This window comes from Budorcas taxicolor, chromosome X (genome assembly GCF_023091745.1).
Source record: "Budorcas taxicolor isolate Tak-1 chromosome X, Takin1.1, whole genome shotgun sequence".
Lineage (NCBI taxonomy): Eukaryota > Metazoa > Chordata > Mammalia > Artiodactyla > Bovidae > Budorcas > Budorcas taxicolor.
The window spans coordinates 57073119-57099251 of record NC_068935.1 but is presented as its reverse complement, the minus strand read 5'-3'; the positions used below and the strand labels follow the sequence as shown (position 1 = coordinate 57099251).

Below are 26133 nucleotides of genomic sequence, written 5' to 3'. Positions count from 1 at the left end.
TCTGCTTCCTGGAAGCTGCCTGCAGGGAACATGGGATCCTAGGTAAACCTCCAACAGTTTGGGAATAAATACATGATCAACTCACCAATTTAAATACAAAGACAGAAACAAAAACACTTTTCATATAAACAACAATAGCACGTTGTTTGGGAAAAAGCATCCCATTTGTGCTGATATCTGAGGTGGTGTGGAAAGATATTCTGGATGAAGGTGGTGCCACATCCATGGGGCTGAGGTCCCAAAAAGCAGGAAAGGATCCTTCCTGCCTGACTGATGGAAGCTCTGGCCAGGCGCCGTCCATTCAGGGCCAAGGTGAGGGCCTGGGCTCCTCCCAGTGGCACTGATCTCCTGTGGCAGCAGTGAGTGGTTGAGCGAAGTGACATCTTAATTCCCTGCCCAGGAATTGAACCTGCGTAGCCTGGATGAGAGTCTGGAATCCTAGCCAGGAGACTAGCAAGGGCTAGAGGCTGAACGCTATTGTTTCATGGATCATTGCCTCCAGTGAAAAGTGCATTTATCACAGAGGCAGAAACTGTAAATGCAGGTACAGACTTTATTATTAGAAACATAGCACAAGTGGGAGAGCACAGAAAGAAATGGTTCAGTTGAGACAGAAGCAAGGCAGAGATGCAATCCTGGAGAGAAAGTGTGTGAATGTCCCCCCTGGTGAGCAGGAGCACAGTCAAGAGCCGGTCAAGTCATTTATATGAGGCAGTCCTTCTGGATTTTTGTCTTCCTTCAGGCCTAGACCCACAAGAAGCCTTTTTTTCACATGTCTGTTGTCTCTCTTGTCCCAAAAGATGCGGGAGTGGAGATCCCTTTATCCTTTACTGAAACAAGGTTTTGCCCCTCTTTGTCCTTGCCATGTCTGTTACTTTAGGTATTTATAAGAGACAAACACTGGCTATTTACGCTGTCTCTATTGTTTTATTCATTTCAGAGAGTAAACAGGAGGCTGATTGTAAGTGCCTCAACTGCAGCTGACCTATCCCTTGTCACAGGGGATACGAACATTTGTAAGTACCCAGCCTGAAGCCCCTTCCTTGTGCCCCATGAAATGCACACAGGAGGCCAGGTGAAAATGTCTAACTTGGAGTCCATCCATCCATACTCCTCTGCCTTACTGTGTGATGCATAAATACTTTAATCATAATAGTAGTGGTTGCTGCTGCTGCTGCTGCTAAGTCGCTTCAGTCGTGTCCAACTCTGTGCGACCCCATAGACGGCAGCCCACGAGGCTCCCCCATCCCTGGGATTCTCCAGGCAAGAACACTGGAGTGGGGTGCCACTGCCTTCTCCAATAGTAGTGGTAAATGCTTACTCATTCTGTGCCATTTATTCGCTGGCACAAGAGGATGATCTGACTTGCTGAAATAACCATCAGGGCACAGAAGCCTTGAGATATAGCTTTGTGATTGAGTCCAACACAAATACTTGGGATTCATACTCCTGGAATTTCTGACAGGGCACAGAGATCGCCCTTGCCCATGACTTCAACCTCCAAAGGCTAAGTCTCTGTGTCTAACTTGCCTTTCATTCTGTTGTTCACTTCTGGTGCCATTTCAGAGCACCGTGGTCATAGTAATTTTCAGAAAGCAGACATGAAAAGCGAAGACTCTGCAGAGATCAGCTTAATCCAGGTGACGGGGTCAGGCCGCTGTATCTTCCCCACACTGATCCTGTGAGTAGTCTCTCACAAACAGCTGCCCCCAGGGAGGCAGTCCCCTTGAGTGGAGGGTGAATTTGGAGAAGACTTTTGCTCTGAGTCCTCATCCATCAACACTGCTGGGCCTGGGCAAAAGAGTGGGCTAGTTATAAAGAGGAGATCTGGGTGGTACCACAGCATCCACTCTAATCCACCCCTCCCAACACTGACATACACTCCTTTCACCTGGTGAGTGCGCCTCATCTGAGGACAGCTCCTTGAGGATTCTGGTTGGTCTCCTCTCCTAAAGAAGCTCCGAGAGAAAGACTGGACAAGTGCTGGGCCCTCACAGTTGCAGCAGCTGTTGCACCACAACTGATGGTCACTCTCTCTTGTCTGAGATCATTCTAAATCCCCTGTACTCTCAGACAAGACATCGGCCATTTCCAGTGGCTTCCCTCTTGACGTAATACAGAGTTTGTCGCTCAGGGTTCTGAAGCCCTGGACCCGATGCCCTTCTCAGACCCTTGCTCTTGGACCTGTCAGTTCACCACTGAAACACAAGAGAAGACTCTTGTCTTCACCGCAGGAACACAAGACGCATCACCTGGCTGTTAGAGATGTTTCCTGGCTGTCCCCCCTGTGCCAGAGTAACCCACACACTCCTTAGGATCAAGGTCAGCACTGCCTGCCAGGATGGGGACAATTCTCTGTGTATGTTGGTCTCCTAGCAGGAGGAGCCCAAAGTGCCCAGGTGGCGACCGTGGCTCATAGGTCAGTAGGACTACTATCGTGTCTCCTGGGGGAACCTTCTTGCTTTGGGAACAGCCTGTCGTCTGTCACCACCAGCAATAGGGTAACCAGTAGCCACATGAGGCTGGGTATTGTGAACTCAAGTGTGCTTCGTGTGTCCCAGGGCCTGGCCTTCTATCTTAACATAATGTGAAGTCAAAAGTAAATAGCTAGATGTGGCTAATGTGGATAGTCCTGCTCTGGAACTACAGAACCTGTTCTTGGGAGACCGGAAGTAGAAGTTCCCTGTGGGTCACTGGGAGTGATGGATGGTAGGTGAGGTCATGGGTCAGTGGGAGTGGTGATCTGTGGGGTTACTCTACCTCTGATTCAAGGACCATGTATCTTACCTCGTGGGGGAACTAAGGATGACAGATGTGGAGCATGTCTGGTCCCTGGAGGGTGACAACCCAGCACCATGGGCTCCCATATCCCAGTGTGCACATCACGTGTGTTTTGTAGAGGTCATTCCATTGCTCCAGAAGACCAGCAGCTTCTGGAAAGTGGGGGCTGAGATAACAACTTTGGATCTCATGGCCACTTGCCCTCTCAGCCCCTGGTGTGCTATTAAGGGATTTCTTGGTCCTGGATGGTTTTGTGAAATATTCTGTGTCACTCAGTCCTGCATTCTGTGAGCCCTCAAATAGTGGCACCAGACAATGCGCTGCAAGCAAGAAAGCGAAACCCACGTCGAGAATGTGTTCCTATCAATTTCAGCAAAGATAGTCCTCTCCTCCTTCAAGGATGGAAGTGAGATATTGTGATCAACTCACCATTGATAGCTCAATGGTCTTCTTGAAGAACAGTATGACACTGAGGACTGAGCAATAGTCTGTGATGAAAATAATACCATTTTATATATAGAAATATATATATAGAAATTAATATGTCTAGAATTATATATTTATATACATGCACACACACACACACACACACACATATATGTACTATAGAAAGGCAACCACATCAGGATGGGTAAGCTGGGCAGACTCATGGTATAGTCAAGAGCCGTACCCTGAGTGGGCAATGCACACACGGTAGGATAATCACCAGTGCTGATGTTCTTCCCAGGAAGTGAGGGGTCCGAGCCCCACGCTGGGCACCTAGCCTGTAGGTCATGCACCGGGACAACATGCCCACAAAACATTTGGCTTGAAGGGAAGCGGGTCTTATGCTAAGGAGAGCCAGGCAGCTTTAGCAGCTAGAGACTCCACTCTTCAAGTACATACAGAAAACCTCACCCACTCCAAGACTCTGTGTGGATGCAGAAATTTGAGAAAGCCTGCGTGAGACCCACCTGCTCATCTCTGAGAGCTCCTGGAGAGGCAGTAGGTAAATGGAGCTCACCCTGGGGCAGAGCTGCTGGTGGCAGCCACTTGAGGGCCTGCGTTCTACAAAAGGACATGGGTGCTGGTAAGTGCCATTTTGAAATCCTCCATCTCACTTATTAGCAAGATGTCTCAGCCCCACCAGGCAGCTTGTTGGCATCACTACTGGGCAGACTCAGACCAAGCAGATAGGTGAGCATGGCCATAGCCCCACCCACCTGCAGGGCATTTGCATTAGGACCCTCAGAGTCCCCTGCCTACACAGGACCTGGCCTTGCCACCAGGGTGCCCAGGATGGTGCTTCAGCCACCAGTGTGCCCACACAAGCCCAGGAACCCTCAGCTCTGTAGCCAGAGGTCCAAGCCCTGTCCCATCCTCCTGTGGGCTGGCACCAACTTCAGCAAACCCAAGGCTGGCAGTCAGAAACTCTGGGACCAGCTCCACCTACCAGATGGCTGGCACCCATTCCAGGAACACATGCTCTGTAGCCAGGGTCGCCAGGATTGGGCTGCACCCAACACTGAAAAGGAAGCAACCCTAGGTCCACTGTAGCCCTACAGCCTGCCATATCAGGTCCAAGCCCACCCACTAGCAGGCCAGCAGCAGACCTGGGATCCCATAGGAGCTGGATTTCCAGACGAGAAGGAGGAGACTTGATTCAGACACCCTGGACCCTGAAACCAGCTGTGTCAGGAATGAGCCCCACACAACAGCAGGTTAGCAGCAGATCTGGGAACCCTGGGCAGTGTAACCATCCACCCCAGAACACTGCTCCCCCCACCAGTGGGCTGGCACTACCTGGGACCACCTGGTCTCAGCAGCCAGACACCTCATGACCCAACTGCACCTACTGGTGATCATCAGCCTCTGCACAAGGCAAGGCCTGGGAACCAAGCAGACCAGGGGTCAGCCATGCCTACCAGGCTGCCCAACCAGTCAGCCTGAGACAAGAGAGGGGACCATGCAGTCCCCACAGGGACAACACTAGCGCATATATATCTGGTGACAAGAGGTCAGGGGACTGCTGGGATACATAGGCTGTCTCCTTCTAAAGACCACTACTCCAAGATGAAGAAATAAAACCAACCTGCCAAAGACATAGAAATAAAAATAGCTAATGAAGAAAAATGAGGGAACAGAAGAATATGTTCCAATTGAAGGAATGAGATAAAACCCCAGGAGAAAAACTAAGTGAGAAGGAGAAAAGAATTTAACAAATAAAGAGTTCACGGTAATGATCATAAAGTGGCTGAAGAATTTGAGAGAAGAACAGATGTACATAGTGAGAAGTTACATAGTGAAAGTAGGGAAAAGCACCAGACCATTCAGGTGTGACCTAAATCAAACCCCTTACAATCATACAGTGGAAGTGACAAATAGATTCAAGGGATTAGATCTGATAGACAGAGTGCCTGAAGAACTATGGACGGAGGTTTGTGACATTGTAAAGGAGGCAGTGATCAAGACCATCCCCAAGAAAAAAGAAATGCTAAAAGGCAAAATGGTTGTCTTAGGAGGCATTACAAATAGCTGAGAAAAGAAACAAAAGGCAAAGGAGAAAAGAAAAGATATACCCATTTTAATGCAGAGTTCCAAAGAGTGGCAAGGAGAGATAAGAAAGCCTTCTTCAGCAATCACTGCCAAGAAATAGAGGAAAACAATAGAATGGGAAAGACTAGAGATATCTTTAAGAAAATTAGAGATACCAAGGGAACATTTCATGCAAAGGTGAGCACAATAAAGGACAGCAACAGAATGGACCTAACAGAAGCAGAAGAGATTAAGAAAAGGTGGCAAGAATACACAGAAGAACTGTACAAAAAAGATCTCATGGCCCAGAGAAGCACAATGGTGTGATCACTCACCTAGAGCCAGACATCCTGGAATGTGAAGTGAAGTGGGCCTTAGGAAGCACCACTATGAACAAAGCTAGTGAAGGTGTTGGAATTCGAGTTGAGCTATGTCAAATTGTAACATATGATGCTGTGAAAGTGCTGCACTCAATATGCCAGCAAATTTGGAAAACTCAGCAGTGGCCACAGGACTGGAAAAGATCACTTTTCATTCCCATCCCAAGGAAAGGCAATGAAAAAGAATGTTCAAACTACTGCACAATTGCACTCATCTCACACGCTAGCAAAGTAACGCTCAAAATTTCCAAGCCAGGCTCCAACATTTCGTGAACCACGAGCTTCCAGATGTTCAAGCTGGATTTAGAAAAGGCAGAGAACCAGAGATCAAATTGCCAACATCTGTTGGATCATCGAAAACACAGGAGAGTTCCAGAAAAACATCTACTTCTGCTTTGTTGACTACACTAAAGCCTTTGACTGTGTGGATCACAATAAACTGTGGAAAATTCTTCAAGAGATGGGAATGCCAGACCATCTGACCTGCCTCCTGAGAAATCTGTATGCAGGTCAAGAAGCAACAGTTAGAACTGGACATGGAACAACAGACTGGTTCCAAATCAGGAAAGGAGTATATTGTCACCCTGCTTATTTAACTTATATGCAGAGTATATCATGAGAAATGCTGAACCAGTTGAAGCACAAGCTGGAATCAAGATTGCCATGAGAAATATCATTAACCTCAGGTTTTCAGATGACACCACCATTATGGCAGAAAATGAAGAAGAACTAAAGAGCCTCTTGATATAAGTGAAAGAGGAGAGTGAAAATGTTGGCTTAAAACTCAACATTCAAGAAATTAAGATCATGGCATCCGGTCCCATCACTTCATGGCAAATAGATGGGGAAACAATGGACACAGTGACAGACGTATTTTTTGGCCTCCAAAATCACTGCAGATGGTGACTGCAGCCATGAAATTAGAAGAGGCTTGCTCCTGGGATGGAAAGCTATGGTCAAATCAGAAAGCATATTAAAAAGCAGAGACGTTACTTTGCCAACAAAGATCTAGTCAAAGCTAAGGTTTTTCAGTAGTACGTATGGATGTGAGAGTTGGACTATAAAGAAAGCTGAGCGCCAAGGAATTGATGCTTTTGACCTGTGCTATTGGAGAAGTCTCTTGAGAGTCCCATGGACTGCAAGGAGGTCAAACTCATCCATCCTAAAAGAAATCTGTCCTGAATATTCATTGGAAGGAAAGATACTGAAGCTGAAACTCCAATACTTTGGCCACCTGATGCAAAGAAATGACTCACTGGAAAAGACCCTGATGCTGGGAAAGACTGAAGGAGGGAGAAGAAGGGGACTACAGAGGATGAGATGGTTGCATGGCATCACTGACTCGATGGACACGAGCTTGAGTAAGCCCCAGGAGTTGCTGATGGACAGGGAAGTTTGGAGTGTTGCCGTCCATGGGGTCGCAAAGCATCGGACACGACTGAGTGACTGACTGAAGTGAAGTGAGAAGTTTAATGAAACTGAGAAAACAAAACAAAGGACCAAACAGAGCTGAGGAATGCCACAGCTGAAATTAAAGGTACACTAATAAGGATCAAGAGTATATTAGATGATACTGAGGAACAGGTCAGAAAACTTGAGGAGTGAGTAGTGGGAATCACTCAAGCTGAACAGATGAGAAAGCTTTAAAAACGAGGACAGTTCAAGAGACCTCTGAGACAACACCACCACACACTCTCACCTTTGCATTATATGGGTCCCAGAAAGAGAAGCGAGCGAGCGAGAGAGAGAGAGAGAGAGAGAGAGAGAGAGAGAGAGAGAGAAATGGTTAGATATATAATGGAACATGCAATACCTGAAAAGTTACCTATCCTAGGAAAGGAAACAGATCTCCAGTTTCAGGAAGCACCTAGAACCCAAGCAGGATCAACCCCCAGAGGGCCACCTCACCACACACTGTAATTAAGAAGTCCAAAATAAAAGATAAAGTGGGAATACTACAGCAGCAGGAGAAATGCAGTTGGTTACCTACAAGAGAAATTCAATTAGGTTACCAATGACTTCTCAGCAGACATGCTGCAGGCCACAGGGAGGGGCACCTTGCTTTTAAAATGCTGAAAGGGGGAAAAAAAACCCCACTACATTCCAGAGTGTTCTATCCAGAAAGTCTACTGTTCAGATTTGAAGGAGAGTTCAAAATTTCTGCAGCAAAGCAAACTAAAAGAGTTCAGCACCATGAAACCAATTTTACAAGAAATTTTAACAGGACTTCTCAAAGTTGAAAAGAACAGGCCACAAGTACAACTATGAAAATTACAAAGGGAAATCTCATTGGATAAAGCAAGTGAACAGTGAAAGCAATAATCAACCACATGTAAGCGTGGAGGAAGGACAAATGAGAAAAGGAAAATCATCTATATCCACAAACAATAGGTGAGGCATAGACAAAGCAAAAGGACATATGATGTCCAAACCATTAAACATGGGCCAGAGAGTACAATGCAGTGTTGTTAAAGCGCAGTTGAATTTAATAAACCAGCAGCTGAAAATAACTATAAATACATAACTGTATGTACACATATGTGTGTGCGCACATATATAAACATAGAGCATGCATAAACATGTATATATATACAATATGTATATATACAGCAATGTGAAATGTTAGAGGCATTTTTGTTAGGGACAAGTCCTATAAGTATGTTATCTATCCCGTCTAATTTTTGAAGCTGCCCTGAAACAGAAAACCAGAGTTATATAAATATAATGTCTTTATATTTTACAATATAAATTTATACTGAAAAAAATATTTCATATTACAATGTGATCATCTATGTAGCAAATTCAAAAGACTGAGCCCTTGGAAAGGTCAAATGAATAAGAGACTTCAGAAAAATAGGGGAAGGAATACTTCCACTGCCAAATCAAGTGCTTTGCCCTGCAAGAGCAAGAGCTGTGTAGAACCTGTACTAGAAAATGCCTCATTTTAAAACTGCAATAAATTGCAAAAGTTATCTAAAAAGAATCCTAACAAATATGTAGACAAGATCTCTATGGAGGCATTACACAAGCTTACTGGTAGACTCAAGTTCAAGAGTTCCCCAATAAATAGAGCAGGAGAGCAGATCCAATTTTGGGAAACAGAATTCTGTGACAATACCAATGTTCCTTTTTTTTAAATATAGATTTACAAGATTAGTGCTATAAACTTATCTACCAAAAGGACAGTCAATCTTGAGCTTCTGTCATCCGTCCCCAAAAGAAATCCTGAGAAACTAAGAAGGGGGAGTGAATGAAATTAAATGTATTTGTATCTATATAGCTGTAGCCTGCATAGAAGCAGGTGACTGGATGGGTAACAGGAGAGTTTAAGCTTCTGCCCATATTTCATTGTGTAAATTGGGAGACAGTGTCTCAGACCACAGATGCCAGAAGCCACAGGGTAAGATCAGGACAGCACAAAGAATGGGGCGATTGAGCCAGCAGGGCTGCAGTGTCTGTGCTAATAACCACTTGAATTCACCTCACCTTAGGGTGAGGACTGGCCTTTCTGAGATGTACGCTTTAAACAGCAGATAAAGACTGCACTAGAAATAAGAGAATAGCATTGAGCATCAGAGTGAGTCAGGCAGCATAAGAGTGGATGCTCTTTCCTGAAATTTGGCAAGATGTGAAACATAATTCGGACTCTGAATGTGGCTTAAGAGAGTGAAAATCAGTGCTCTGAACTGTGAAAAGTTAGAAAACTTGATTCAAAAGACCTCCCCAGACCCCGCTGCTCAGGCTCTTCCGTGCAGAGAAGGAATCTTAGAACAAACTAAGTCTGGCTGCGGGCAGGGAGGCAACACTGGAAGGTGTGCTTCCTCAGGGACCCTCCTCTGCAGTCAGGGGCGCTGCAGCCCCCCCTCCAGCATCCAGTCTGGGTGGCAGAGTCACTCTGCACTCGGGGTGCAGCTGGATGGAGTTGCAGACCCGACTGGGAGGGAGCCCGTTGCAGCCAGCATTTCCTCAAGGACTCCCAAGTGAGGACCCTCAGGAGTGAGTTCTGGGGAGGGGCCTCTGCCCAGGGACTCCAGAGAATCCAGCTCCACTCCCAGCTCAGCCCTGGCAGTCCCTGAGCCACGGATTCCAATGTGATGTCACCTGACTTCTGTCTGCCTCAGAGGTGTGAGAAAGTGCTGGCCTGGGTCTGGGAGGAGGGTCCAGCCCGGTAGAGAGGCAGCCAGCCATATGGGGAGGGGGGTCAGGAGAGGAGCCTGAGGGAGGACTAAGACCCCACAGGATCTGCATCCTTCCTGGGAGACCCCGAGTGGGCTTGTTGCAATGGGGACTGGAGGGGGAGGGCCTGAGTCTCAGGGCAGAAAATTCAAGTGGGCAGAGGGAGGAGCCCAGGTCCTGAAGGGAGCCGAGATGAGGAGCAGAGGCAGGAGTGAAGGGCTCTTGGAGCCCTGAAAAGTGGGGAGTAGGAAAGTGGGGTGTCCAGAGAAGCCCAGCCCTGCCGTCAGGCCTGGGGGGCCCCAGGCGGATGGGCACGTGGCAGGGCATCCTGACATTCGCATTAGGTCTCAGGCGTGGGAGGGGGGCTCAGGTGGGCAGATGAGAAGCCTAGGGACTACTGGGTCAGAAAGTGAGGACCCTGAGGGTGCACTGAGGGGACCCTGGACTCCAGAATATGGGTGAGCGTGGAGTGTCCCAGAGAACCTGGCCCTGCGCTCAGCTGTGGGAGGCCGCAGGGCAGGATAAGCAGCCTGTGCCAACTTCCTCATCTGGGTCCCAGAGAGACTGGGAGCCTGGGATAGGGGTGGGCACCCAGGTGGGCAGAGGGGAGGGTTACATGGGACCAAAGTGAACATGAGGACGCTGAGGGAGGATTTAGGGGGCCCCGGACCCCAGAACAGAGGTGACCCCAGCAAAACCCACCCCTGCCTCCAGGCCTGGGAGACCCCCAGGTGAGAGGAGCAAATGTGGTGTGTCCCAGCTTCCGCATCTGGGTCTCAGAGAGGTTGGGGTCCTGGTGTGAGGAGTGGGCTGTCTGCATGAAGACGGGCCACTAGGACCTGCAGGGACATTGGGTGGAGACCCTGAGGGAGAGTGGGGGCCCTGGACTCCAGAACCCAGCGTCCCCCTCTCCGGCTCTGCTGTCACCCTGGAGCCTGGGTGTGTGGCTCCAGGTGCTGCCCCCTGAGGGCAGCCTCTCCATCTGGACCAGCTGCAGGTCTGGGCTGAGGGGTCAGGAGGCTGCAGGTGGGCAGAGGGAGGGGCCCGGGCTCCATCAGACAGTGAGGGAGGACCCGGAGGAGGTCACCTAGGAAGGTCCCTAGGAAACATCCCCCTCCCAACTGCAGCACCTCAGGGTTCGGGGGGATGGGGCTGAGTTCGAGGGGCCCCAGGGTGAGCCTGGGCAGGAAAGGCCTGAGCCAGCCCTTGGGGAGGACTGCCGGGTCTCCTGCTCAGAAAGAAGGGAACCTCCCTGCAGGGCGGTCTGCTGTATCCCCGCGGAAGCCCAGCACGGAGGCCAGGGTGATGCACTCTTGCTGCCAAGGTACCTGGAAGGGAGCTCTGGGGGTTTCTGGAGGGCTCAGGCTTCAGGGGAAATCAGTCAGCATGGGTCAGGCCAGGCTGGATGGCAATCAGAGCGAAGGTCCTGAGGATGGACTGAGGATCAGCCTCCCCCAGGACAGTGGGGACCCTGCGTGGTGGGGATGGGGGAGCGCCTGTGGTGGAGGTGGGCCCGGAGGGGGAGACTTCGCTGGGGCAGCTATCTGGGGAGCATGTCCGCTTAGCAGCAGGAGGAGTCCCAGAATCCCCGGGAGTCAAGGTGAGGACCCTGAGGAGAAGTGGGGAACCCCAATCCCCACCACAGAGAGGGGGCCACAGAAATCCCTCCTACCAGCCCTAGAAACCATTGGAACCCTGAGGCCCACCTCCTCAGCCAGATGGTTGGTCAAGGCCAGGGGCCTTCCTTTGAGGGTCTGGACTCAGGCCCACGCAGAGGTCGGGGGAGCACCGGGGAGACCCCCTCCTCACACCCAATACATGGAGCCCAGCCTGCCATGTCCCTTTGTTGACACAGGGGTGGCCCAGAATAGGTGGGTGCATTGAGTGTTCTCACTTCTGGTGTCATGAATGTTAGTTAAGGCCTTTGCTTAAGGAGATGGGTCACAGTCAACAGAGGGTCCTTTCAGGGTGTCAAGGTGGAGACTCATGTGACTACCCGTCGTCCCAGCACAGAGGCACTCCACAGAGTTTGGCCACCCCTTCTTGTCCCTTGTGAGCCCTGTTAGCCCCTGGGCAGGCGTGACCAGTATTCAGGGCCCCTCTCTTTCTTCCTTTCAGTACAGGGAAATTGTCTTGAGAATTTTGCCTCAGGAGAACAGACAGGAGGGCCCAGACACTGCCAGGAGGAAGTGGAGGGCCCTCTGTGAGCACAGGGGGGAACCACTCACCTCAGGACAAGGGGAACCTCACCGAGTCCAGCCCAGTCCTCCTGTCAGCACCAAGGGCCCCAGCGCCATGCCACAGTCTATGGCTGAGGTACCCCCTTGTTTCCTCTCACAGGGGCTCCAGGAACCCAGAGGGGAAAGCACAGGTCTGAAGCTTCTGTCCGCAGCTTGCAGAGCAGAGGCGGTCCAGGCAGTGCCAGGAGTCTAGGTGAGGTGGGTCCCCTGAGTGTGCATCAGGGACTCCCCACCGCAGAACAGACGGGACCCCACAAAGCCCAATTTCCCCCACTGTACCAGCCCCGGAACCTCGGGCTGTGCTGACTGCACCCTTGGGAGACACCTCACTTCCTCCTTCGCATTAGCAGAAGACAGCCTGCCCAGGGGAGCATCCCTGTGAGGCCCGAGAGCACCCCTCAAGAGGAGACCTGTGAGTGGCCTGTGTCCATCCACCCAGGGTGGGTTTCTCAGCTGAGGCCACTCGCACCCCCTCTCTCCCACAGGCCCGTGGTCCCCATCTGTCCCCCTGCCTCACTTCTGTCTGTGGTTTGATCCCAGTCATGCCTGGGATGAGCGAGCTCCATGAGGAGAGTGAGGCCAACCTTCAGGACCCAAGGGAGGCTGAGAGCCCAGTGGTGGGACAGTTCATTTAGTGGGAGAAGGAGGAGGAGGTGGAGGAGGAGGAGGTGGTGGAGGAGGAGGAGGAGGTGGAGGCCACATACCTTTCCCCCTTCTCCTTGCTTTCCTCCTCCTCCTCTGTCCTGTCCCTGGGCACCCTGGAGGAGCTGGAGCTGGCTGATGTGGAAGCACCCATTTCCCGCCCCCCGCCGAGCCCTCAGGGTGCCTCCCCCCCACCCGCCACCACAGCTGCCGCTCCATGGAGCCAATCCAAAGATGAGGCCTCCAGCAGCCAAGATGAGGGGCCAAGAGCACCCAGTGGGACCAGGAAGGGGCCAAGTCCACGCACCCAGACCCACTGCATCTGCTGGTGCTGGAGCTGGTGTGCTTCCTGCTCCTCAAGTATCACACCAAGGAGCCAACCACGAAGGATGAAATCCTGAACATGGTCCTCAGAGAGGACGGGCACCACTTCCCTGAGGCCTTCCGCCAAGCCTTGGAGTGCCTGCAGCTGGTTTTCGGCGTGGACGTGAGGGAGGTGGACCACAGGAAGCACATCTACATGCTAGTCCCCACCCTGGGCCTCGCCTGCAATGGGATGGTGAGTGATGGGCACAGCACGCCCAAGGCCGGCCTCCTGGTGGTGGTTCTAGGCATGATCCTCCTGGAGGGCAACTGCGCCCATGAGGAGATCTGGGAACCCTGAACGACATGGGCGTATACCCCTGGAGGGAGCACTACATCTATGGGGACCCCAGGGAGTGCTGACCCAAGTGGGTTCAGGAGGGGTACCTGGAATATCAGTAGGTGGCCCGCAGTGACCCTTCTCGCTGCCAGTCCCTGTGGGGGCCCCAGGCCTATGCGGAGACCAGCAAGCAGCACGTCCTAGAGCCTCTGCTCAAAATCAATCAAGGGGCTTCCAGGTCCTTCCCACTCCCATCTGCAGAGGCTGAGAGGGAGGAGCAAGTGGGGCCCTGAGCCAGAGCAGCAGCCAGACTCCTTCCAGGTCCACGTGCAACAGCATGCCGTGGGGGCAGGAAGGGGGGCTGACCCTTCCCTCCGTGACTGAAGAGGGAGCGGTCAGCCTTCTCAGTCTTGAGGGCCTGGGCCAGTTGCAGGGACACGGTGTGTAGCATCTTTGGGTTCCTTCTTTCCACAGTGACATGGAGATTCATCTCTGTCTTCTTTAGAAATTTTTCAAATGTTGTTTTTTTCAGCTGAAGACTTAATAACCTTCAATATCTAACTTTTTGAATAACAATGATCACACATGTATTAATACTTACCCAGTTTAAGGATAGGAGTTTTGTTCTTTCGTAAAAGAGCCTGGGAACTCTCCTATTTTATTTTGTGACCCTGAGGAAGCTAACATTTCCTTGGAATAGGAATTTTTTTGGAAATGGGAAAGAACAATAAAATTAATGGAGTCAAGAAATAGAAGAATTGGGAATTCTCTGACAGTGCAGTGGTTAGGACTCAGCACTTGCTGCTGGGGCCCAGGTTCAATCTCTGGTTGGGGAACTAAGATCCTCAAAACTGCTGGGCATGTGGAAAAAAATAAAAGGAAATAGAGAACAAAAAATAAAAGTTAATTCTAAAACCTTTTGTCATGTGTTAATCTATAAAACTAAAAGATCTATGTTTATTTGGATTTGCATTAGTTATTAAACAAATTATGGTAAAATTGGTTGCAGTTAATAAGTAAGTACCTTGCTCACTGGCTTATTCTCCCCCAGAGTCTCAGGGAGCCTCTGCTCCGTGGAAGGCCGTGTTAGCAGAGGGGACAGTGGAAGAAGCAGCACATGCCCACACCGAGAGCGATGGTCTAGGAGCTGCAGTCACATGAGGGCGGTGGAGAGACGGCCCCTAGTCCCTCACAACAAGGCAACACAGTGTGAGGTGGTGGGGCTCCAGAGGGAGCACTCGGTGCCTGAGGCAGGGTGGTTTGGGGCTTTGGGAAGCTGGATTCCTTCTGTGGGAGATGATTGCTATGAGGCTGGGTGGTAGTGTTGCAGTGAAATTGAAAACAAGAAGAACGAGTTGTTTTTTTTTACCCTTTCCTGAGAAGAATGTAAGGAGAACAGTGAGCAGGCCTGAACATTCCTAGTGTTTTTTTGTTTTTTTAATTTAACTGCTCCTAACTCTGCATATCTGTAACTAACGTTTGCTTTCTGCACCCTAACTGTACAGGAGCTATAAAAGTGTGAAAGTCACTCAGATGTGTCCAACCCTTTGTGATCCCATAGATGGTATAGTCCATGGAATTCTCCAGGCCAGAGTACTGGAGAGGGTAGCCATTCCCTTCTCCAGGGGAGCTTCAGGGTCTCCCACATTGCAGGTGGATTCTTAACCAGCTGAGCCACAGGGGAAGCCCAAGAATACTGGAGTGGGTAGCCTATCCCTTCTCCAGGGGACCTTCCCAACCCAGGAACTGAAGTGGGGTCTCCTGCATTTTACATGGAGTCTTTACCAGCAGAGTTACCAGGGAAGCCCACAGGAGCTATACTTCACATTTATTTTTCTTTGACTCTATGCTAAATACATCGTGCATCTGGTGTTTACCCTTACAACACCCTTCCCCTTGTAGTTACATATCAGAAAATAGGCCACAGAGTCACCAAACTGCCAGGTCAATTACTGGGTTACTGGTGCCAGTCTATGGCTGACTTTGAAGCAATGCAAGACGAAGAAATCAAGATCCTAACACCTTTGTTCCTCATCACTGAGTCCTGACTGGGAGCCCTCATCTTATATCAGCCCTTAGATTCCTCATGGACAGGGGGCTCAGTTTTTGAGGCATGAGCCTACTTTGTTCCCCTCTCTGCTGGCTGAGAATGAAAGCCACCTGTCTATTGCCTCCACACTTTGTCTCCATGTTTTTTATTTGTCTTCAGTGGACAGAGAAAGCCAGGATTTTGGCCAGCTACAGTGGCAGCCCTCAGACCTGCAGACGGTGTGTCTCAAGGATGAGGGAAAGTCTGAAAGGGGACATTGCTGAGCAGTGTCCTTTTGGATCCTGGGTAAAGCCAGAGAGTTCTCTTCCTGGGGAAACAAAGGAAGTCATCCTGGGTGCCTGTCGCATTACATTTGAATGGGGTAGGGAGCTAGGTGTTCTATACCCACATCTCCAAGTGTTTCCTCAGAGGAAGAGTGACTCTGCCCTGATGTGAGGCCCAGAACCTGCTGGAAGAAGGTCTTCTTCCTTGTCTCAGAGAGCCCAGGGTCGGATAGAAGCACTGTTCAACTTCATTGAAGTGTAATTTGCATACCCTGGAATTCACCCATGGAAAAGGTACAATTCAGTGATTGCTAGTCAGTTTCCTAAGTCATGCAGCCTTCATCACAGTCCAGTTTGGGGACATTTCCATCCCTCAGGAAGATGACCTCTGCCCACCTACAGTTAATCCCTGATTGCCCAGCCCACTCCCATGCAGTCATTGCTCTTCTTCCCATCTCTAAGAGATTTGCCTTTCCTCGAAATTGCATAGAAAAGGAGTCACATGACTTATTTCCTTGATCCATGCTATACCACATATTTGTCTTTCTTTTCTTTTTATTCCTAATCTGAATTCCATTGCAAGGATATGTGAAAAGAGTTTTAATTTTCAATTAATTACGCTGTATTGATTTTTGTTTTCCCTTCAGGGATTGGGCTTTAGTGTTCTATTTGGGAAAATATTGTCTAAAGGCAAAGTCATGAGCATTTTCTCAGAAGAATTAGTTTTTGTGTATGTTCTGAGAAAGTGGTGCAAACTCACATTTTTTGCAGGTGGATCCCCGACTTGTTGAAAAGTGGATTTATCCTTTCCATGTGGATTTAGCACCTTGAAAAAAAAAATCCGTGAACCATAAATAAGTGAGCTTATTTATGAACTCTCAATTCTGTCCCTTTGAGCTCTACATTTACAATTACAAGAAAACTGTATTGTCATGATGCCTCTATCATAACTCTGGGTTTTGAAATCACGAAGCAAATAAGTCTTCCATCGTCCCCCCACCCCCCACCACATTTTGTGTCTATTCTGGGTCTTTTGCACCTTCATTTTTGGATCAGCTTCTCCATTTTTACAGAAAAGTCTCTGGGCATTTGGGGAGGGACTGAAGAGACTCACATCACGCTGGAAGGAACCACCGTCTGACAGCATCGCACCTCCTGACTCATGAACAGAGAGACCCTCTCTCTTATAGATGTTTGTAAACTCCACTCAGCAAAGTTTTGTACTTTTCAGTGTGCAAGTCACACACATCTTTTGTTTGTCTATTAGTCTTCTTCTGAAGAATTTCCTTCCTGTGGATGCTACGCTGAACGGAGCTGTTCTCTCAGGTTCTCTTTGGGATGATTCATTGCTGCTATACACAAATGTAATTTGTTTTTTACAACATTGATCTCATATCCTGCATACTGGCTGAACTCATTAACTGGTTCTTAGATGTTTTATTTATTTATTTATTTTTGGTGGGTTCGCTAGAATTTTTGCTATGCAAGTTCATATTGTCTCTCAGTAATACCGGCTTTCCTGTTTCCTTCAGAATAGTATAAAGAGTAAAAGTTAAATTTCATCAATTGCTCTCAGTCCTCCCTGATATGGAATCACCATCCTCCTAAAGTCAAGACAGGGTTGATTGGTCGAAATCTCCAAGCTGCCTCATGCGTGTTCACAACTAGTGCCCAAGTGACATTTGGTTTATCAGACCCTTTAAAGCCATAGGAGGACAGTGCCCACAGCAGCGCCTGTGGGCAGAAAATTCTGGCATTATTCCTGTGCAAGTGTTGACTCCAGAGACACTGTTCCTGTATTACACACACACACACACACACACACACACACACACACACACAAATACCTAGAAGTTTTTGATCACATCCCCTTCAATTCAGCAGGTGGCACTTAAATTTCAAAAGGAATGTGATCTCTATTATTATAAAATTAACAACACTGACGTGGCAGCGAGAGGCTCTGATCTGCAGAGATGTATAGAGCTTGCTAATAGAACACAGTGTTCTTAGGGTCAAGAGAGATGGGGAGGGAAAGTTGCTCAGTCGTGTCCGACTCTTTACGACCCCATGGACTGTAGCCTACCAGGCTTCTCAGTCCATGGGATTTTCCAGGCAAGAGTGCTGGAGTGGATTTCCATTTCCTTCTCCAGGGGATCTTCCCGACCCAGGGATTGAACCCGGGTCTCCCACATTGTAGGCAGATGCTTTACCTACTGAGCCACCAGGGAAGACATGGGCCATCCACAAATCTGCGACTTAAATAGTACTAGTGAAAATGTTCATTGTTCAGGCATGTCTGACTCTTTGTGACCCCATGAACTGTAGCCTGCCAGGCTCCTCTGTCCATGGAATTCTCCAGGCAAGAATACTAGAGTGTGTTTCCATTCCTTTCTCCAGAGGATCTTCCCCACCCAGGGATCAAACCCAGGTCTCCCGCATTGCAGGCAGACTCCTTACTGTCTGATAGACAACAAAGTTGAGTGAGCAGGAGGATGCAGGAGAGGGCTCCAAAAGAGTCATGAGGTCTTCCTCAGTTCCAAGACCTGAGTCAATTGTCAGACACAGAATCCATTCACCAAAGGGAAGGAGGGATCCTCATGAGTAAAGACTCCACAACACCCTGGCAGAAGTATGCAGCCATCATTCCCCAAGTCTGTCCCACAAAGAGACCCACATCGTTCACCTTGGTGACTGAATGCGGGCGAGAGAGGAAAGACGCAAACATTGTAAGGACGTGTCTAGAAATGGGATGCTGTGGGAAGTGATACTCAGGCCTTCACTCCGCCAGTGTCCGCAGTGGATGGGGAGCATGTGTGCACAGGAACATATGGAGTTCTGGCCTAGATCTGACCCAGAGAGCTCCTGCCTGCCATCTGCAGATATGTGATTAGAACAGACGTGCTTGATGATGGGCACAAGCCCTGAATGCACACAAGGCCATTAGTATAGAAGCTTCAGAGCGGGGGAGACCAAGTGCACTCCCTGCACCTGACTGTGAGAGTAAATGCAAACCAAGATTCCCTCTGGTTTGGGAGATGTGCAACATTAATGACACCCTTAACACCAAAAGGATGCAGGCAGGTGGGCCCCACCATACCTCATCAGTGGGACTGTGGACCACCACCCACTCGATAGCAACTGCTTTGCCGGGTTTGTTTTTTTTCACTGGAACACATGGCCACCTCCTCGGCATACAGCATGCAGCCATTGGTCCTCATGAGCTAGGTTCTGTCAGACCCACAAAGGGAGGCGACTGCAACAGTAATCCACCACAAAACAGAAGTGGTGTCTCTGAGGAGACCAGACCCAAGCAGGGCCATCGATTACAAGAAGGTGAGCTAAACCCCAATATGACCTGCCAATGTGTCACAAGCAGCTCTGCCTCAGTTTATTCCTGGAGATTAATGGACCAGGAAGTTCCTTCCTGACCAGGTGCTGGGGTGGAGAAATGCTGAGTGGAGATGAACTGAAACCGCAGGTGGAAATGGACTCCTGTACAGTACACCTCCACCACACGTGGCCATAGAGACGGGGGCGAGCAGAAATCCGCTCCCAGTGGACGCAACTTCTGAGGGTGCCTCTAGGGATCCACTATATATGGATAAAGGAAATGGCCTGCGTCAAGAATAGACTGGGCTTAAAGATGATGGAAAATGGATTGGCCAGTCAGTCAGGTACTTAGAATGAGACATTATGGTAGATTGCCACAAGTAGGTTTGGAGAAGGGGTACATCAACGAACCGATAGGAAGGGACACCAAAAAGGAAGATATCTGCATTGCCTCTTACTACTCACAAAAGCATGCGGCATACAAGAGGCAAGAAACATGGCTGAAGACCTGATGCCTGAAGAACTGAGAGCGCCCAGCCTCTGTCAGTGGTCCCTCAGGGCTGCACAGTGCTCTCATGCGTGGAGGAGCCATGGGGCCGAGGGTGGTGCTGCATCTGGGCTCAGCAGCACAGGCGCCACCAGCAGGCCAGATGAGCTACGGCGCCTACCAGGTGTTTGCCCTACCATGGACAGAGAGTGATGCCGATCCCTCAGTGGCACCGTCCCGCCAGAAGATCATTGAGCCACTAATGGTGAGTTGATCACAATATCTCAGTTCCATCCTTGTAGGAGGAGAGGTTCATCTTTACTGAAATTGATAGGTACACATTCTGGATGTGGGTTTCGCTTTCCTGCTTGCAGCACCTTGTCTGGCACCACTCTTTGAGGGCTCACAGAAAGCAGAACTGACTGACACAGGGTATTTCAGAAAACCATGCAAGACCAAGAGATCCTCAGGCTCAGAGGGCAAGTGGCCATGGGATCCAAAGTCGCTATCTCAGCCCCCACCATCCAGAAGCTGCTGGTCTTCTGGAGCAATGGAATGAATGACATTTACACAGCACACGTGGGGTGCACACTGGGATATGAGAGCCCGTGATGCTGGGATGTCACCCTCCAGGGGCTGAACATGCTCCACATCTGCCATCCTTCTCACAAGGTAAGATGCATGGTCCTTGAACCAGAGTGTAGAGTGACCCCACTGATCACCACCTCCAAAGAACCATGACCCCACCTGCCACCACTCCAGTGACCCACAAGGGAAGTTGTGCTTCCAGTTCTTAAGAGTAACTTCTGTAGTTCCATAGCAGGACTATCCATATTAGCGACATCTAGCTATTTACATTTGACATCACATTATGTTAAGGTAGAAGGCCAGGCCCTGGGACACACTAAGCACACTTGAGTTCACAATACCCAGCCTCATGTGGCTACTGGTTACCCTATTGCTGGTCATGACACACAACAGGCTGTTCCCAAAGCAAGAAGTTTCCCCCAGGAGACGCAATAACAGTCCTACTGACCCATCAGCCATGGTTCCCATCTGGGCACTTTGGGCTCCTCCTGCTAGGAGACCAGCACACACAGAGAATAGTTCCCATCCCAGCAGACAGAGCTGACCTTGATCCTAAGGAGTGTGTGGGTTACTCTGGCACAGGGGAAACAGCCAGGAAACATCTCTAACAGCCAGGGGATGTGTCTTGGTTCCTGCCCCATTTCAGTGGTGAACTGACAGGTCCAAGAGCAAGGGTCTAGGAAGGGTGTTGGGCCCAGGCCTTCAGAACCCTGAGGGACAAAGTCTGTATTACCTCACCAGGGAAGCCACTGGAAATGGCCGAGGTCCTGGCTGAGAGTACAGGGGATTTAGAACGGATCTCAGGCAAGAGAGAGTGACCATCAGTTGTGGTTCAGCAGCTGCTGCAACTGTGAGGGCCCAGCATTTGTCCAGTCTTTCTCTCTGAGCTTCTTTAGGAGGAGAGGAGACCAACCAGAATCCGCAAGGAGCTGTCCTCAGATGTGGTGAACTCTCCAGATGAAGGGAGTGTTTGTCCCTTGTTGGGAGGTGTCTATTATAGTGAATGTTGTGGTACCACCCAGATCTCCTCTTTGTGGCTAGCCCACTCTTTTGTGCAGGCCCACCGGTGTGATGGATGAGGATTCAGAGCAAAAGTCTTCTCCAAATTCGCCCTCCCGTGAAGGGGACTGCCTCCTTGGGGGCAGCTCGTTGTGAGAGACTACTCACAGGATCAGTATGGGGAGGATACACTGGCCTGACCCCGTCACCTGGATTAAGCTGATCTCTGCAGAGTCTTCCCTTTTCATGTCTGCTTTCTGAAAATTACTATGATCACGGTGCTCTGAAATGGCACCAGAAGTGAACAACAGAATGAAAGGCAAGTTAGACATAGAGGCTTAGCCTTTGGAGGTTGAAGACATGGGCAGGGGCGATCCCTGCCCCTGTCAGAAGTTCCAGGTGTATGATTCCCACGTATTTTTGTTGGACTCAATCACAAAGCTATATCTCAAGGCTTCTGTGCCCTGATGGTTATTTTGACAAGTCAGATCATCTTCTTGTCCCAGTGAATAAACAGAACAGAACTAGTAAGCATTTACCACTGCTATTGTGATTAGAATATTTGTGCATTGCACAGTAATGCAGAGGAGAATGAACAACCACTACATTCTGGATTTCGAATGCCAGGGTTCCTTTACTGCTCCAGTGAGGAAATGCCCCTGACCCACACATGGACAAACAAGACTGTGTGATGAAGCCAGCTACTTCCCACCCTCATTTGAGCCTGGGGAAGATGGGGTCTGGGGAGCAGGCTGGTGACTGCACCTGTCATCTGCTACAGCCTTTCATCTGCTCCAACTGCCTATTTGTGGACACTGAGGTCCTCTCTGGCTCTGTGGTGGCTGACACACCATCCTGGCAACACACTTCTGGCTAAACCTCAGAAAGGATAGTCTTCTACCACCCAGGCTCACTGATCACTTTCATCAAAGATCGGGAATTAAGGAATTATTTCAATAGTTATTCATATTCATAGCCTTTTGTGATTATTCACAGCGCACAGTGTTGTTATTTGCTAGCCATCATGACACTCACCAAAAGCGACCTCAACTGTCCATTTATCTGATTCACAACAATCGTGACAGGGGACTATTATCTGGGGACCTTCATATACGGCTTGTAAGGGAATGCCAACCCTGCAGCCACCTTTGGCTGGGAGGTTGTCTGGACAGGGACAGGAAGTGTAGAGCTCCGAGATGCAGAGAGTGAGGCCAGGTTGGAGACAGTGGGGGCAAGGGGTCCACAGTAGGGGTGACATGAGCTCTGGGCTGGACACCAGGGACAGGGTGCCCCCATCCTTGGAGGTCCACTTGGGTCGCTGCCTCCAACGCACCATCAGGAGGACCAAAGGGCTCTGAGACAATGGAAGGGTGCTGCTCTGAGAGCTAAAGTGAGCAGGTGGCAGGAAGGAATTCCTGGACTTTGTTTCCTGAAGGGTGGCCCCTTGTATGAAGTCCACCACCCTCACTCACATCAGGAGCCATGCAGAGTGTGACATTTCATGAAAAAGGGAGAAATACACAAGACTCCAGCTCCTCCTGGTGTGCAGAGTGGTATGCTTCACGACTGTGCTGGTTAGAGAAGGAACCCGAGATTTCGGAGGCTGCTTTGGTATAAATGGCCTTCACAGTCTTGTGTACCTCAGCTGCTTTCTCACCATCCCCAGAGGCTCTTAGGCCAGTTCCCCATCTCTGTGTCTCCTTTTCTCCTGGCCTGGCCCTGCCACGTAGGGAATGGAAGGGGAAAGAAGAATTGACCCCAGAAGGAGGGCAGAGGGCGAGGACTGTGTGGTCCTCACGTGGTTCTGGCTTGAAGCTCAGCTCCAAACTCCTAGGCTGCATCCTGATAGCTTATGGTGAATGATGTTGGATTCGTGATGTCCAAAGAAGATTTAGCTTCGGGACCGGGGACCAGGGGCCAGGTTTGATCACTCAAGAGCTTTTGTGTAGCGGAGTTTCATTAAAGTAAGAAAAGGGACAGAGAAAGCTTCTGACATAGACATCAGAAGGGGGACGGAGAGTGCCCCCTTTGCTGGTGTTACCAAGGGAGTTATATACTTTTTTATAATTGGTTATTACAATTAATCAAAGGACTGTCTCAAGGTTGTAAAAAAATCTTACCAGACCCACTCACAATTTACATTTTAGGAAAACAGGACTAGAACTTAAAAATAGAAAGATCCTACCAGACCCACTCCCGTAATACACATTCTAAAATAGCAGGATTAGTCAGTCAGAAGGTTTTCAGGTAGGAGAAATTGTCCTCAAGCATTGTTGCTGTATAATCCCTAGTACAGAGTTTAAGCTGAGTTGTTTGTTGTGTACTCATCAGTTTGAGGCTTAAAGGAAAAAACATTTTGTGACTAAGACTAAGAAATGTAAAGGCGAAAAACACTTGTCCCTTCTTCCTCCTTGAGAATTCAGACCCCTATCTCCTCCTTGAGAGCCCCAGACCCCTTTCTCCTCCTCAGGGAACCTGGATTTGTCATCAACCTGCCTGGGAATTGACTCTCTCAATCCCTACCCCTTGGCTCAGGGCTCTCCACCATCCTCAGTCCCTCTGGCTGTATCACCCCCAGGACACCATCTGCAGTGCCCAGAATCCAAAATGCTCCTTCCTCTTCCACCCTGTCTACATCACAACTGTCCTGGAGGGTTTTAGGAGGACAGCAGTCCTTGGAAAAATACCCACCTTCTGACTGTGCCACTGGGAGGAACCCAGGTCCTCCCTCTTGGCCCTGAACAGATGGCGCCTGGACAGCTCTTCCATCAGTCGGTCAGTCAGGAGCCTTTCCTGCTTCTTGGGAGCTCAGGCCCATGGATGTGGCACCACCTGCCTCCAAAATACATTTCCACCCCACCCCAGGCAAAGTGCAAATGGTATGTTTTTCCCCCCAAACAGCGTGCTATTGTTATTTAGATAAAACCTTTGTCTGTATTTAAAACAGTGAACTTGTTGTTGTTCAGTCACATCCCATTCTTTGCCATCCTATGGACTGCAGCATGCCAGGCTTCCCTGTCCTTCACTGTCTCCCAGAGTTTGACCAAATTCCTGTCCACTGAGTAGATGATGCCATCCGACCATTTCTTTCCTTGGTCACCCTTCTTCTCCTGCCCTTAATCTTTCCCAGCACAAGGGTCTTTTCCAATGAATCGGCTCTTCACATCAGATGGACAACATATTGGAGCTGCAGCTTCAGCATCAGTCCTTCCAATGAATTACTTTAAAAAAGCATTGAATTAATCACATATTTATTTCCAAATTTTGGTAGGTTTACATAAGGATCCCATGTTTCCTGCTAACATGCCCCCACTGCTAACACAGGGCCTTCCACAGAGCAGAAGCTCCATGAAGTAATAAATGTGGAATAAATGAGTCAGTGAGCAGGGGACTTATTAAGTTGGATCAGATTTTTTTTTTTTACTTTCTTAAATAATAACCCAAAAAGGTCCAACTGAACAGGGATAGTTTAGCTGTATTAAATGACAGACAAGAAATATAAGAAGCAAGAACTCACCTCAATTACATTTTATCTCTTAAATCTTCCCCAATGATATTACTGTTAAGTATTTTCACATTTCCCAAATAGTTCTATTCCAATTCCATTTCATCTTGTTCAGGGTCATGAAACAAAATGGAAGTGTTCCCAATCACTTTTAAAAAACAGCGGAACTCTTGTTCTTGAACTGGGTAAGCACAAACACACTGTGATCAGCATCATTCACGAAGCTAAGACACTGAAGTTTATTTAGCTTTCTATTAAAACAGCCAAAGTTTGAAAAGTTCCTAAAGAAAAGAGATGAATCTGCATGTCATGGCAGAGAAGAGGAACACAGAGATGCTTCACACTGGTCCCCCAACTGGCCCGGGCCCTCACTTCTGAGAAGGCCGACTGCTTCCTCTTCAATCCCAGAGGGAAGGATCAGCCTGGCTGCTGCTCGGGCTCAGGCCCCCTCTTCCTCCTCCCCCTCAGCCTCTGCAGACAGTGGTGGGAAGGCCCTCAAAGCCCTTTGTGTGACCCTGAGCAGAAATGGCCTGACTTGCCACTCGCTGGTCTCCACATAGGCCCGGGGACCCCACAGGAACTCGTAGTGAGCAGGGTCGCTGTCAGGCACCTGCTGGCACTCCAGGTACCCCTCCCACACCCACACTTGGGTCAGCAGCTCCCTGGGCTCCCCAGAGATGAAGCGCTCACTCCAGACACACCCGCCCCATCCTGCTAAGTGCTCCCGAGACTTCCTCCTCAGTGTCAGGTCCCTTGCTGGAAGGATCAGGCTCAGGGCCGTCACCAGGAGGCCAGCCTTGGGCATGCTCTGCCCATCCCTCTGCATCTCTTGAGGGTGAGGCTCAGGGTGGGGACCAGGAAGTAGATGTGCTCCCTGGGGTCTACCTCCTTCATGTACACGCTAAAGACCAGGGGCAGGCGCTGTGTGGCTTTACGGAAGACCACCGGTAAGTGGGCCTGGTTATCCCTGAGAACCGTATTCTGTTTCAGCCTGGGAGATTGGCTCCTTGGTGCTATACTTGAGCAGCAGGAACCCCAGGAGTTCAGCTGTGATTACATTCAGAGCCTTCTTTAGCAAGGACTCTGCATGGGCGATGGCAGAGGAAGAGGAGACTGGGCAGGAGGAGGCCAGAGAGGTTGAGGCCTCCTCTGCCTCAGCCCCCCTGAGCCGCACCTCCGCTGGGCCCTGGGCCTGGTTTTGGCATTGAAGGTCTTCCTTGGGCTTGCTGAGTTCACTCATCTCAACCATGAGCATGATGCCTGGGATCGAACCGTTGAGAGGAGTGATGCAGGGGACAGACGGGGACCTCAGGCCTGGCGGAGGAGCGGGGTGGGGCGGGGGGCGGGCGGAGCGGGACCCAGAGGAGCAGTAAATGGTCAGTTGAGAGACATGCCCTGGACTGCTCTGACTCAGGCCACTTACAGATCTCCTCCTGAGGGCTGCTCTTGGGCCTCACACGGGCGTTCCTCCTTGGTCGACTTTCCACTATCAAGTGAGGAAGTGAGATGGCTCCTGAGGTTGCAGCCAGCATAGC

At 49.6% G+C, this 26133-nt stretch overlaps 1 pseudogene; it reads right to left on the bottom strand.

Moving 5' to 3' along the window:
• Positions 1-25037: 25037 nt before the first annotated feature.
• Positions 25038-25853, bottom strand: LOC128069445 (melanoma-associated antigen 9-like; annotated as a pseudogene).
• Between the last annotated feature and the right edge of the window lie 280 nt (positions 25854-26133).